The sequence below is a fragment of the Hydra vulgaris genome, chromosome 05 (assembly GCF_038396675.1).
Source record: "Hydra vulgaris chromosome 05, alternate assembly HydraT2T_AEP".
Lineage (NCBI taxonomy): Eukaryota > Metazoa > Cnidaria > Hydrozoa > Anthoathecata > Hydridae > Hydra > Hydra vulgaris.
This window is the reverse complement of record NC_088924.1, coordinates 33779011-33794071: the sequence shown is the minus strand read 5'-3', so window position 1 is coordinate 33794071 and position 15061 is coordinate 33779011.

Below are 15061 nucleotides of genomic sequence, written 5' to 3'. Positions count from 1 at the left end.
AGTATCTTTTTAATATTAGTATTTTTTTTTTAATCCACAAAAATCAATTGCAATAAAATAAAATGTAATGCTTAATAAAATACCTTTTTTTGTCAAAAAAGCAAGATTTTTTTAATTTTTTAGCAAAGATATAGTAAACAGTAACTTTATTATGCGTATGTGATATTAGTTAATATATTTTAACTATTCAATAGTTTATCTTTACAAAAAAAAATATTTATTCAAGATCATTATTTATAATATATGCAAAAACTGGTCTTAAAATAACGAGGTAAGTTTTAAACATATAATACTTTTATTTTGTATAAGTAGTGTCGTATATCGTCTGATCAAAATAATTTTGCCCACCATAAGTCTAATATCCGGCCCACTGTGCATTGTGGCAAAATCTGAAACACTAAGAATGCTTTTTGAAAAATGTGGGCATAGTTTGCCTAAGTCAGCGTCCACAATTTCAGAAAAAATTAAGATGTTTCATGCTGAAGCCAAATATTTAATGATCGCTGAATTTGCTGCATTGAAAGCAAAAGGAGAAAAATTTGTACTAACAAGTGACGAATGGTGTAGCAATAGAGATAGAAGATACTACAATTTAAATGTTCATCACAACAGAACGTACTGTTTAGGAATGGTGAGGTTGCCAACTCCTAGTTTTGCCAAAACATTAAACATTTTGATAATGGAAAAATTAAAAGAATTTTGTATAGATAGTGAAGATATTGCAGGTAAAACAACAGATGGCTGTACGTGGATGGTGAAATTGGGTACCATATTTAAGTTTCCACATCAGATCTGCCAGAATCATTCAATTCATTAAAGTGTTTGTGATTTGATATACGCTAAAAAAGATTGTCGCGAAATTGTGAACAAAGAAACTGAATCGGATTTTGAAACAGAAATGAAAACTGATGGAGGGACTGAAGAAGAGTTACTTATTGACTTTTCGGAGAATGAGATTGAATATGAAGAAAATATCGAAAAATCTACAAAAACTTTGAATACTAATTAAGTTTTTGAAATATTCATTGTTTCGATATGAAATTCAGTTCGCTTGGAAAAACCAAATACAACGATTTTGGAGTGTGACATTGTTATGGAAAAGTTAGTACGGAAATTAAAGGTTGTAGAGACTGACTTCAGTTCTAATTTTGCAGAGGCGTTAATCTCCAGATACAAAAATCGTAAAAACATTATGTTGGTATAATTGAATCGTTATTTGCACAATCCCGATTTTTTAAAAATAAAAACCATACATTTTTTTACGCTTCCAAAAAAGATATTTAAGTTTATGTTGCAAAATTATTTGATCAACTATTTGAAACAAAAGAAAATAGTCTCCAACTAAAATCAGATGATCGCGCTAAAAGTAAACAAGGAGAACCATCACAATCGACATCCTTTTTTGCCGAAATTCAAGACGTTCTAAATCAAAATCAATCAGCAGCTAAAAAGCCAAAAAAAGTCAAGACCTTTACCGATGAATTAAAAGAATATGAAATAACTGGTGTGAAATCAGAAGCAGTTCTGAAATTTGAACTAGCCATCCATAGAATTCAAGCAACTTCCTCGGAAGCAGAAAGAGTTTTCTTCTCGTCTTCCAGATATGTCACTAAGTTTCGTAGTTCGCTTTCTGATGAAATGATAGATGTTTATTATTTAAACAGATCTTCAAAATACCTTTTTTTAAATTTTTACTATAAGCACCCCAAGAAGTCTTTATTCCAGAGCACCTCGAAAGGGCATTTAACTGAAAGTTCACGCCTTCTTCCTAACCGATGCCGGTTAGATAAAACTTGTTCGTTTTAAAAGTTGTGATGAAAAAATATTTAAGTATACTAAGAAATATTAAAATATAAATTTTTTTAAAAATTTATTATGAGTTATAAGCCGAAATACATAAAATAAAAAAAATAAATACAAGAACAATGTTTAATTATCAACTAGATAGATTAATTTTTTAATTTATAACAAATCTGTTATCTATTATCTATTATAATCTATTATCTATTATAATCTATTATAAATCTATTATCTATCTAAGAAATCATAATCTACTGCGAGAAGATGATGTTTTTGAGTCGATTAGACGTGTTTATTTAAGCCAAGTTTTCGGTGATTTTTTTTTTTTTTTCGTAATCTTTTTCCGTTTATTCTATTTATTTTATTATCTACATATACTTTCTTCTACTGCAATTCGCTTCATCTTATAAGCTTATTTACTATCCTTTGTTTTCAACTTTAAATTAATACATATATTACAACAACAAAATTTTTTCTGGCCAACAACAACAAAATTTTTTCTGGTGCCGAGCAAACAATTTGTTTTTTGTATAGCATTTCTCATTTTGATTTCAAATATGCAACTCTTTTTTTACCATCACGTCAAGTTGTAAAGATATTTAGGTTCAAATCTTAAGTATTTAGAGTAAAGTCCCTAATATTGTCGAAAAAAAAGTTATTCAAAAGTATGTCAACCTGGGTCTCAAAAGAAGCGTATTTTCATAGAGATTTTAGAAAACATGAATATTTTCCCTTAAAATTTATTAACAAAAAAATTATGTGAAAAAATGCTAAAGACTCTTAAAAAAATTTCAACAGAATGTTATTCAGCAATAATACAAAAAATACTTATTTTTATTACAAATGAATAACATTTTAAAAATCTCTATGAAAATATGCTTCTTTTGAGACCCAGGTTGACATACTTTTGAATAATTTTTTTTTCGACAATATTAGGGACTTTACCCTAAATACTTAAGATTTGAACCTAAATATCTTTACAACTTGACGTGATGGTAAAAAAAGAGTTGCATATTTGAAATCAAAGTGAGAAATGCTATACAAAAAACAAATTGTTTGCTCGGCACCAGAAAAAAAATTTTTTTTTTGTTGACCTGTGTTATTTATCTACATCCGATTCGGCGTGTCTTAATTTATTCAAATATGGTTTGTTTATTTATTGTTTGTTTTAATTATATACACATATTTATATTTTATTATATATAACTTTATAAATTATTGTGAAAAAATATATTTATAAGCAAGTATTTATGTTTCAGTTCGCTTATATAATTATAGAGCTTTGACAAGTTTTAAAATCTTTTCAAGTTTTGTTATTAATATTTTCTTTTCTAATAGTTTTAAACTTACCGTCAATAGTTGCGTTGCACCTGATTTTTAATCTGTTTGTTTATTCATATTTTTGAACATTAGTTTTTCAGATCTTTATATATCTTACTCTTTCTATTTTGCGCTTTTGACAATTTTAAAACATACTTAATATATTACATAATAAATCCGTGATAATATATATTTCCGGAAAATTAGTTATATTTTTTTTTCAGAAAAATTTATTATTATTATTATAAATAAATTGTTATAACAATAATATTATTACGTAAAAAAAAAAAAAAATTAAAAAAAAAAAAATAAAAAGTTTTCAAAAAAAGTTTATTGAAACTTGACGGATATAAACTATATCAAAGAGTATTTATCGAGTTAAAAGCAAATCATATATATATACACCTTAAAATCGCTTCCACTGATAATTGCTAAAAATGGTAACACAAAAACAGCTTAAAGACGCTCTGGAAAACGCTGATAAAATTACCAAAGAAGAGCTTAAACAAGCTTTTCATGTAATTAAAACACTTACTGCCAGAATTGACGAACTGATTTGCAGGATTTGAAATAAAGTCCCTGAAAGATAGCAAAAGTAGTGAAAAACCTTTGTTATCTAAATTAGTTGAACAAGTCAGCAAACCCGGTACATTAGCAAACGTAGCTGTAGTGAGCGCACCCAAAAAGCATAATAGGGACGTGACTAATAGAGAGTAGAGAATTGTTGTGTTTGGTCTAGCTGAACCTGTAAAAACTCAACCAAGCGAAATAACTAAAGATGACACCGCGGAATTCAAAAAGGTTATGGCATCCTTAAATAAATCAGTCAATATAGTTAGAGTTGTACGCTTATGCTAAAGCACAACAGAATGGTCATGTATCTATTAATGCTATATTTGATGCAAAAGGTGAAACATTAACAGATGGAATACATATCGCAAACAGACATAACGAACACTTCAAATCAGTTTTTGTTGATGATAGTAAAAGTAGTCAGTTACCTTTTTTTGAGAGAAGGCATTATCCAGAAGACTAAGACGATATAATTATTAATTTTGATGCGACGCTAGCTTATTTGAAAGGTTTTAACCCGAATAAATCTATTGGTGCTGACAAAATTAGTTCAAAGGAACTTAAAGAATGTGCAGCTCAAATGACTTACCCTCTTACTTTACTTTACAATAAAGCACTTTCCAAAGGCTCAACACCTACTGCCTTGAAACAGTCACACGTCACGCCGTTGTTTATAAAAGGTAGTCGTCTTGATACCACTAATTACAGACCAGTGTCTATTACATCAGTTCTATGTAAAGTAATGGAAAAGATTATCAGGGAACAGATAACTAAAATCTTGAAAAAACGAGCTGCATTTCACATAATTAACCTAGATTTATGTCAAAAAAAAGATGCACGTTTAACTTATTGGAGAGTGAACTTATTCGACAACACGAAAGCGTTAAGTAAAAGAAATTTTGTCGATATTGCATTTTTGGACTTCACGAAAGCGTTTGATAAAGTTTCTCACCGTAGATTACTTCATAAATTGAAAGCATATGGGATTAATGGCAATGTTCTTAAATGGATTGAGTCATTTTTGATTAGTAGAGAACAGCGAACTGATTTAGGTGAACACTCTAGCGACTGGACCGATGTTCTAAGCGGAGTTCCTCAAGGGTCTGTATTTGGTCCAACATTATTTATCATTTATATAAACGACTTAACGGATAAGTTAAAATCGGTTTATAAAATCTATGCTGACGACACTAAACTGTTACAAGAAATAAGACCTGAGTTTTACGATGCTGATCGCCTGATCCTCCAAAATGATTTAAACATTGTCACAGAATGGTCAAAGGAATGACTAATGGAGTTAAATGTTAAAAAAATGTAAAGTTATGCACCTTGGTTATGGAAATAGTAATCATGAATATGTAATGAATAATGGAAATACATCACGTTTTTTTTTTAGAATTTTATATTGACTTAAAAAAAAATCTTAAAAATAATATAATATTTAATAGATAATATTTTAAAAGTAGAGTGTTGTAAGTTTATTTGTTTTTTTTTTGCAGTTACTAACGTTTTTAGTGATTTCATTGCTATTGAAAACTTTGTTCCTGTTCTGAAAATGAATTGACATTGAAAGCATGATGGGTTTTTTTTCTAACTTTCCAGTCAATTTTATATATCTATTTTCTATGTACTTGCCAAATTTCATTAAAAAATAATGATACGCTCATACTCTATTTTTGCACGCAGTAAAGGTTCCAAATATACTTTTGCTGTAAATGTTGTGGGGGGAGGGGGGGAGGGCGATTCACGATTATGAGCATTTTGTATATTTGAACTTTTTTATTCATTAAAAAGTTGTTTTTAAAAAAAAATGAATTCAAAACATGATCACACACACACACACACACACACACACACACACACACACACACACACACACACACACACACATACACTAAAACTATGATATATATTTATTTATACATATTTTATTTAAGATACAATTGATTTTTTTTTCTGTTATGGTTAATGGTTAAAGCTGTTTCAATAAAATAATAATTATATTTATTAAAATTTTTTTTTAGAGCATTATGACCTAAAAAGAGCATTATGACTTAAAAAGAGCATTATGACCTAAAAAAGAATCATCTATTTTATGGTGAAGCCAAAAATTATTTAGCTTGTAACTTTACAATGCCAACTCATTTAAATATTGAATATAGAAATGGACATATATTAAATATATTCATGTCCAACAATGAATCATTTAAAACAACTGTTGAAATAGTTAATAAACTTTTTAATTTCAAAATATGTAAAAGTCAGATTGTGCAACTAGAAAATAGATCCAAATTCTATGCACGTAATTATTCAAGGGATTCTAAACAATTTATTAATATCTGCAACATGCTCTTTGCATACCAAAAATCAATATCTGCTATGCCACAACCATTGCATTCAACCACAAGCTCAAGTAACATTGTTTCATGTTCTTCTATTTTATCTTCTCAATACATCAGTGCTTTATCTGTATCAAATAATAATCATTTATCTCCTTTATCTGGTCCCACTTTAATAACCTCTTCTCATGAACCACTACTACCCAGGTTGAAAGCTGATCAGTTGAGTCCTTGGAAAATACACTGTCTATCAATTTAGTCATATTCCGCATCGCATAACTGTGGAACAAATGTTGCATGAGCTAGGTGTAATTTCAGACTTACTGACTGCTGAGTTTTCTCAACAAAAAATCTGACACTTGGTTTTGATGCAACAACACAGAAGGGTGTTTATGTAAATGTTGTGCACTTAACAACAGAATCAATATGCATGGTTGTAGCTATTGATCAACTTGCTGGAGGTACAGCTTACGACTATTGGAGTCACATTACAAAATCTGTTGATAATCTTGCCAAGTTATATAGTGACTTTTACCAGCTACAATTCACTGATGAGCGAAGTACGATTATTGGAAACATAACTTAATCGAAGTACGATTATTGGAAACATAACACGATAAGTGACAGAGTAGCAACAAACCATGCAACAGTTACTAAGTTAAACCTTATTTGGCAGAAATCATCAAATGAACTAAACTGTCACCTTCACCTCTTGGACACAATGACCAGTTCGTGCAAGTCTTCACTCAAAGCATTAGAGACCTCTAAAGGAAAACTTTTTGGAAGAGGCTGCATTGCAGCAAATATTGTTTTACAGCTGAACAAACTTCGCTATAAAGATGGAAAATTCTACTTTTTTACTTTAACACAACATAATTTTGTGAACTATGATATATAAATCTAAAATATTTTTTTTATCAGCATATAAATGTTTCTTATTTCACATGCTCCTTATGCTCTTTAAAACAATTACTTTATGTTATTTAAAGGTGTCCCAAAGAGTTTTGTAGCCTTTTTGGACCAACACAAACTGCTCAGAGGACTGCTACCATGCTACTGAGGGAACAGACTACACATTCTTTTTCACACATGTGGTATTTTGATTCATCACTATAAAACATTGAAAGCATTTCTGTTTTCTGGCTTAGCATTATGCGCAGGTCTGAGATATAGTTTGTACCAAGATTTTACATCTGAAAAATGTGAATTTTTTGTATGATTGTTTCCTTTTTTGAACACATTCAGATCTTAAATTGATAGGAAAGGGTGCAATGTTAAAGGCTATGGGATAAACCTTTAAAACCAATAGTAATGATACTAACAGCAATAGTTAGGGGATTATAGATTAGTAGAGACTAATATTACTGTTTATTTATAATTTTTTGTTTCAAGTATCCGTGAGTTATGTGCCTTAGCTTTAATTGGAAAGCTACTGACTGGTCTTTCGATGACAAAATTTTATATCCAACCAGGTCATGGACTTGACTACATATCTGGCATTCAGGTAGTCAAAAATGTTCGGAACATTCTTATTGAAAACAGCAAGGATCCTCTAAATCTAATTAAACAAAAAACTGATTTTTTCGGAAGTATTATTTCAGATCCTGTTTTTGATTCAATAATCAGCTTTTGCCCAGTAACTGATGAAATGAGTAAAACATTAGCTGAATGTCTAAAAGCTGTTGTTAGTGTCATTGACAGGCAGTACAAGCGGCAGTTCAACATGAGTTCTAATAATCAAATTATGAACCAGACTAAATCAGCAAGGTTTCACAACATTGACTCAGAAGAACTTATGGGTATGTTTAGTGCTGCAAAGCAAAAAGCTCCAAATGACACGCTTTGCTTTCTTTCTTCAAAACTTCGTGCTTGTAAAAATAAAACAACTGCACTAAAACTGCTCTCCAAAAAACCTACTGATATTCAAAAGAAATTAATATTATGGGCTATTTCTAATGCCAGTAAAACTCGATTTGCAAATGTACAATGTCATAAAGAAATGATGTCAGAACTTGCAAAGCGCATGGCTGACAAAATTCAAAATAAAAAAATACAAAAAACAAAGAAAAATAGAAAAAATTTTAAAAAATTGTTTGCCTAATTAGATAAAAGAAATATTTCCTGACCTAGAAAATAATAAGGCTTCTAATATTGATGAAATTCTTATTGGAGCTGCAATTGGAAGATGTATTTGCTACTTGTGGTTTGATAATGCCACTAACAGCCAAGATGTATATTATGGCAGACTTCTTAGCATTAAAAAGAAGAACAGTGGTATATACATAGTTTCTTATTGGAAACCAAATGAGAATGATGATGCTGTTGAGTATGAAATGAGCAAATACAAACTATCTGCAGAAATCATTAGTGGTAATATGGTAATATCATAAAAAAATTATATGCAAATTGATTATAATAAGGTATGCGTTATTGTAAATCATAATATGGTTGCATTAATAATTTTCATTTACAGATATTAGGTAAACGTCTCGGTTAGCAATATTTTTTCAATGCCTAATGTGTATATTTAGCCCCCTCGCCCTCTTTTTTGTTGTTGTTGTTGATAAGATTATGAAAAGATTTATAATTCTTTCATTGATTATTTTTATGTATCAGATCTTATTTTAGGTAGTCGGGTAGTTACCGACACAGAAAACCAGGGTTGACTTGGTTGCAACATGTAATGGGAAACCAAAGCTCATTTACTATTGGTTTTGAGCCAATCACCTGGCTTTTGATATACTGTTTCAACTTAGAAAGATGATTTTTAGCATGCATAGACACCAAGATGTTAGTGTCAAGTAGTTTAAATCAATCAACGTAGAAATCAGTTTTTTTGATTATTATTTTTATACATCATATCTTTTCTTTTTTAGGCAACAAACCAAAGAATTCATATGGTTCCATTAATTTTCTGTTTTAATGGCATAATGTGTTATGCATCAGAAGTTCAATTATTTTAATTTATTTTTACCTAAAACAAAAACTTTTTTTTCCCCTAATTTTTGATGGGTTTTTTTAGTAATTATTTCAAATATCTGATGTATTTTATCTATCATTGTTAGGTTTTAACTCACAGTATGAAAACTGAAAAATAGACTATTCCTTCTATAAATCTTTAATAAGTCAGGAAAGAGATTAATTTATACTTATAGATTAAATTATGCAGTAATAACATATTTATAACATATTAGATAATAATTTATTGTTCAGGACACATGCCTTCTCTATTAATAATGGTTGCGCTATGGTGATCTATATATTTATTTAAAAATCTATTTTTTTTTTAAGATATTCTTGAAGGATCGACTTTTTCTATCTTTGGATGTCAATGCTAGATTTGCTTCAAAACTAGGCTATTTTCATAGCCACAAGTCTGTTAAAAACATTAATAAGCATATGGAAAACAATTAATTTAGTTTAAATTTTATATTTCGAAGTATATTTTAAAACAAATAAAACTTTTTTTTATTAGGGTGGGCGTATTATTTGATATTAATCGAGGCAATATACAAAGGATACTGAAGCACTTTTTCTAAATACAAGTCTTCATCTCTCTAAATACTAACTAACATGAAATGTTATCGCTAATTGTCAAAGTAATTAAACAATTTTTAGTATAGTATTTTTTAGTGTCTGTAATGGATTAGGTGGAAAAATTATATGGCTTGAGTAATAACAATGGGTCGGTGGAGAAAACAGGCCTTGTTTTTCCCCAAAATATTGCTCTTACACAAATCACATCCTTTTCCGACTTTTTCCTCAAGTCATATTTTTGGCTCGCAAAAATTAGATATAATTAAAGAGGTTATTATTTTCTTTCCGTTCACTGTTTATCTTCTAGGAGGCTGTGTACATATATAATAACGCAACAAATGAACTACACGTTTTAATATATAAGCCTATATTATGTAAAGTAAAGTGTAATATAAGTATTATCTTTAAAAAAAAAGGTTGTAAAATAAATAAATTTATGAATACATTTTTTTAATCATATAAAAATTGATTTATCTTATTATTATTTATAAAACTACCGTAAGCTGAACGCTAATTTTTTAAGTTGGTTGCAGTTTTCTTAAGTATTCCTTATAATGAATTTTTGTCACTTTAATGGGCATAACTGTTCTTTTTAATAACAGCAAGCACCAGAAAAAGAAAGCCAAGTGCAAAATATATTATAACCATTAAAAAAAAACTTTTTAATGTTACCTCAATGGTTTAGAATCCTGATTTTTTCTTAACTGTGAATAATGATTAACACAGTAAATTTCATATCATATAAATTTACTAAATTAAAACCATGTTTCAACAGTAAGCAAACTAATAAAGTAATGGCAACTAAAAAAAAGAAAAAAAAGAATACAATTATGCTTGAACTTCAAAAAACAAAACAAAAAATCATTTCATTTTAGGATAATTATAATCAGTTATATGAAAGTTTAATAAAATTTGATTTGTAAAAAAAATGCAGTGACTTATATTACAACTAAAATATATACAACAAATCCGATAATAATCTAATTAATTACAGTCATAAAAACTAAGTTATTATAATAATCTTTAACTTATCAGTCGAGATATCGAAGAATATCTGAAAGTAATGAGAAACAAAAAGTTGAGTATAATAAAAAGTAGATATACGGTTGAATTTCAATTAAAATATAAATATTACCATTTATCTGATGGGTCCAAGAAATTATCTTTGATAACTTAGAAAAAAAAAAAAAAAAAAAAAAAAAAAAAATGTAGCTTAACAAATTCTAGTATTTATATGTTGATACTGATTATAGTAAGATTTATATTTAATCTTAGTTCTAAAGTGTCTTAAGTAAAAAATAATTCACAGAAATTAAGATCACCCGGCACTGTGACCACTGGGATAACAATCTTGCCTTACACACTGCTAAGTAACACTGCTTTTAAAACATAAAAAAAACAACAGAATATAAACATATGCAAAAATTTGAACATATTATATTTTATAAACTATTAACATATACTTATCATAATATACTTATCATAAACTATTAATTAACAACATTTGAAAATAAATTTGTATTTTTTTTACCACACACCACTATATTGGGTTGCAGACAAAAATTAATAAAAGTATTTGATTTACCAGATCTTTTTTATTACTTTAACTTTTTAATTTTTATTTATAACCATCGCATTTTTTTTTTCTTTTTAAGTGAATAGAAAACTATAACGCATCCTGGTTTAACATTATGATTGTTACCAAAGTTGCTTACATCTTCATGTAAGGCATCATATTGCATGCTTCTAAGTTTGCTTTGGTTATTTCTATGAAAGATATTGCTCTTCATTTTTAACATATGCATCAGCAGCATACTGCTAAAATAGTTTCTTGCCATGATTTCTAACCGATGTGTTGCATGTTCAGTGTTGAAAACCAATTATGCATTTCTTGGAAAAAAAAGTTCTTAAGCCGTAGGATCTAAGTTAGTTGACATACTCAATATAACTTCTAAATGACCTTTTGAATATATAACTTCACAGGAAGCAGGTGGAACATCATCTTCTCCAACAAATACAACTTCAACTTCACTTACTAAAAAATACAACTGCAACTTCACTAACTATAGTTTGCAAATAAAACATTAAATTATGTAAGCAAAGTTGATTGCGATGTTATTGCTTTCTAAAATTTACTGCTGCAAGTGGGTCAGAAAATCAGTTAATAATGTTGGGGAAATATCTGGATCTGGCCTAAGATTACCTACACAATGAAAAACTTGACCACATATTTTAAAGCATGGCGGCCTATGATTCCTAGGTTAAGCAACATTTTTAGTAAATAAAGCAAAATAAAGATAGGCATATTAAATCCTAATATATTTTAAAAAATTGATATTGAAATAATAATATATATAACTTTCTGTAAATCTTGTAAAGCTTGCAGAAATAGAAAATGGAAGCAAAACTACTTTTCCATTATAGCAACATAAAAAATGTGCTTTATCAAGAAATTTTTTAGCACAGCAATACTGACAGATCTGGTTCATTTCTCCTAAATATTTATAATCTAGAATAGTACCACTTCTTGCTATACAATACATTCTTTTTGTCTAACAGCATTTCATACATTTTGAGAATAATTTATCTCGTTAGAAATTTATTTAACTATTTAAAAGATAAAAAAAAAAATCAAAATACCTTATGTAATGTAAAGCAATATATTAAAAAATCAAATGCAATTACTATATAATATATAATATATAAACCTCTGCAATTTAACTCATTAGTTTAACCACTGCTTTACCATTAATGTCGCAATATCTGTCAGCATATTTTTTTAGCAATGTCTGTCAACATATTTCATATTCTTTGGCAATGTCTGTCAGCATATTTCATATTTTTATGGCAATGTCTGTCAGCATATTTCATATTTTTTTAGCAGTGCCTGTCAACATATTTCATATTTTTTGGCAATGTCTGTCAGTATATTTTTATCTAAAGTAATAAAAAAGATGAAACCATTTAAGAACAAATTTTAAAATCTAAATATATATTCAGATACCTTAAAAAGAAGCATAACACAACATTCTTTTGACAACTTTCCAACAGAGTTTTTTTTTACTTTTTTCTATACCTTAATTTTTTTATCTAAGAGGAAATATACATATACAGAGAAATATAAAATATACTGAAATATACGCAAATTTATGTAAATACACTTACATGTCCACAAATAAGTCTTATTTTATTTAAAGAAAAGGAAACAGGAAATTTGAAAAATACAAATAACCAACAACAAACATTTATTTAAATTTTTATTGTAAAATTAAACAATGAACAACATCAATTCTTCTTAAAACTCTAATTTGCTTGCGGACCTTCCTTGAAAGACTGCGTGGAATATAGAATTGCGTATAGAATAGCCTAGAAACTAATTTAAAAACGAAAGTGAAACGACACTACTACTACTACTACTATTAAATTAGCGTATTAATATTTTGATATATAAATGTTTGGTTTAATTTAATTAATTTAACTCTTCAAAAAGTTATTCGTAGCAATTTTTATGTTAATATTTTTTGTCAATAAAATGTTTGTCCGTTATCAGTAATAGGTATTTGTTGTCAGTTTTTGTATTTTATTAAAGTTTTGTTGTTGTTGTTTTTGTTAATATTAAATACATTTTTAAAAAAGATTCTTGTCTATTGAATTGCCTTTTTTTATTTCGCATTGTTGTTATTATATTATTTTATTTTTAAAATATTATTTTTAAATACCCCTGAAAGAACCTTTTCAGAGTATATTTGATTTATTTATTGTTAAGTAAAAATACATCATCATTTCCGTAAATGTAAATGACTTCAAAGCATAAATAGCAAAAATTGCCAAAATTTAACAAAATTTTTGCCTGGGCCTGCGCTACCCAAATAGTATGTTGACAATGCACCTTGCAGAGATATAGATCATGCGTTATCGCAAGTTACTAATTTTACTTGCATGTTAGCAACGAGTTGTTCATCTTCATGGCCTTAAGGTGGTACTACCCTACATTTTTTATTTTTTTAAATTTGATATTTTTCTTAAAATTAAAAACTTTGTTAGATAGTAGTTAAACAACTAAATATAAAAAACATAATTAAAATAAAAAATTGTTGTCAAAAGATGCTGAGTCAGCATAAAAAAGCAAAAAACGTCCAGTTACAAGAACATAAGTAACTTGAGTAATATTTGAGATTTAAGCCTCAAAATTTTTAAGCATATAGCTAAATGGTTGGTCGAGGGCCCCTAGTAATTCTCTTTCCTTTTCTGTTGTTGTTTTTTTTATTTGCCATAATTAATACCAAACTATAAAAATAATGACAATTATGAAAAACTTGGAAGTTTATTTAAAAGAACAATTATTAACATGCTTGTTTAACTAACTAAAATAGTAAATCACATCAAATGTTGTTTCAGCTTATGACTTATCTCTTCGTAGAAACAAAGAGCACAACTGAATAAGTCATTTTTGAACTTATATTTATGGAACTAGACATTAAATTAGGGCTAAAACATAAACAGACACAGTTGCTAAGGTCGTTGCTAGGGATTCGAAAATTACCTTTTTGCCTTTGAATACTAATTTAGGAACTTTATATTAATTTTTAAAGAAAAAAAAAGTGATACTCATGATCCCGGATGTTCAAACTGCTGAAATTTCAAAAAAAAAAAAAATTTGTTTTTTGATGTTTTTAATAGGGTAGTACCACCTTAACAATCATCTAGTAAACTAAGGAATTCCTTATCATTGATGCCTCAACATTCACTTAGTTCCCCACCCAACATTGATATAAGGTACCATAAGAGGCCCATATGGGTCGTCAATTGGGTCCCATATGGGAAGACCAATGGTATCCCGCCGGATCTTGGCCGTGGTTTCCATATGGGGCCCATATGGGTATGCCCGCTGGGTATCCCGTATGGGTCCCAGTCAAATCCCGTACTTTAAAACCGTAAGGAGCCCATTTAGGTTTGCAGCTGGGACCCATATGGGAAATCCATCAGCAACCCGCTGGATCTTGGCCACAGTTTTCCTCTGGGGCCCATATGGGTATGCCCGCCGGGTATCCGTAAGGATCCCACGAGGTTTACCCATTGCAAATCTTGAAAAACAACGTTTAAATTTTTAAAATTTACAGAAAAAGCAAATTTATATATAACTTGATAGGTTTATTTAAAAAAAAAATATTTAAAACTACAGTCGAAATTAAGCAATCTTTTAAACGATTCTTTAATCGTGTATCGAATGCTTTCACAGCTATCTCGTGAATTGGAAGCTTTTCCATTGTTGTTTAAACGATTTCTTTGAAAACCTTTTTACAAAATATCTCGTTTCAATATAACCTGTAAAAAAATTAAAGTTAACTGTTAGTCTTAAATTTTATAGGTAACAAATTATTTTTAATGTTATAAAACTCATACGATTTCTCCCAAAACATATATATATATATATATATATATATATATATATATATATATATATATATATATATATATATATATATATATAT